Source organism: Gavialis gangeticus, unplaced genomic scaffold, assembly GCF_001723915.1.
Source record: "Gavialis gangeticus isolate Ggan-Ray unplaced genomic scaffold, GavGan_comp1, whole genome shotgun sequence".
Taxonomy (NCBI): Eukaryota; Metazoa; Chordata; order Crocodylia; family Gavialidae; genus Gavialis; species Gavialis gangeticus.
Window position 1 is genome coordinate 2,125,557 of NW_017728991.1, and position 933 is coordinate 2,126,489.

At 54.3% G+C, this 933-nt stretch overlaps 1 protein-coding gene across 1 annotated transcript in view; it reads right to left on the minus strand.

Annotated features, from left to right (window-relative positions):
- CUNH17orf80 (chromosome unknown C17orf80 homolog) overlaps positions 1-933 on the minus strand; it is a 10,153-nt gene extending 9,220 nt beyond the window's left edge. The window contains exon 1 of the mRNA XM_019516027.1: positions 851-933. The gene's annotated coding sequence lies outside the window, so the exon portion shown is untranslated. The remainder of the gene's footprint in view (positions 1-850) is intronic.

Consider the following 933-nt stretch of genomic DNA (forward strand, 5'->3'; position numbering starts at 1 on the left):
CATTTTGGCAGGGGCGGGGGACAGGGACATCAACGTAAAGATATAAAACTGGGAGTGAGAGGGATGGAGGCTCAGAAGGCAGAGAGAGCTTGCCTATACTAGCAAAAGTTAATTACATAGGGGATCTGCAAAAAGCAAAGGTCATTAATGAAACATACCTTTAGTTACGCATGTTGCCTAGAGAGCCCTGTGCAAAGCCTGGGAGTCTCCTCCCTAGCTTGCTCTGAGGGCCTTGGGGCTAAGGGGAAGGAAAACTTGGGGGCAGCCCAACCCCAAGCCTCTGGGCTTTGTTCTGCAAGTGCCCACCACAGGATTTAGAAACATCTGGAGCCCCACATGGGGGTGGAAGATGTCTGCTGGTAGCAGGGCCACCTATGGTCCTGGACTGCCTCGCAGACTTGGAACTGGATTTGGCTTAGAATATGGATACGTTTAATTTAAAAAAACAAAAAAACCCAAAACAACCCCTATGCGTAGCCCTCAAGTCACCGTCAGCCCCACTGCGATGGCTGCAGGGTCGAGGGCTGTCCAAAAGCAAGATCACTCGCTCTGTGCTGCTCTTTGCTTTGCAGGGAACTCCCAAGGACACGAACCCAGGAACAAATCAGTGGCGTGCTCGTGCCCCTGCTGCAGAGGTACCAGCTGGTTCTGGATGAAGGAAAGCAGGAGAGAGAAGTCCCTTAGATAAAGGGAAAGTAAAAATCCTCCCCACACCTCCCGCAAGCCAACTGGGTGTGTGGTCCCTCTGCTCCCATTGCTGCAGGGTCGCCAGGGGAAGCGGATCTCCCCACTTCCCTCTGCAGCATGACCCCTGCAAGCAGGAAGCAAACCCGGCAGCTCCCACCCCTACCTGCATGCAGCCCTGGGGGAGGGACCCATAGGCACTACAAGCTCTGACCTCACTTCCCAGAGGCGGTGCAAACCCTGCCTGCA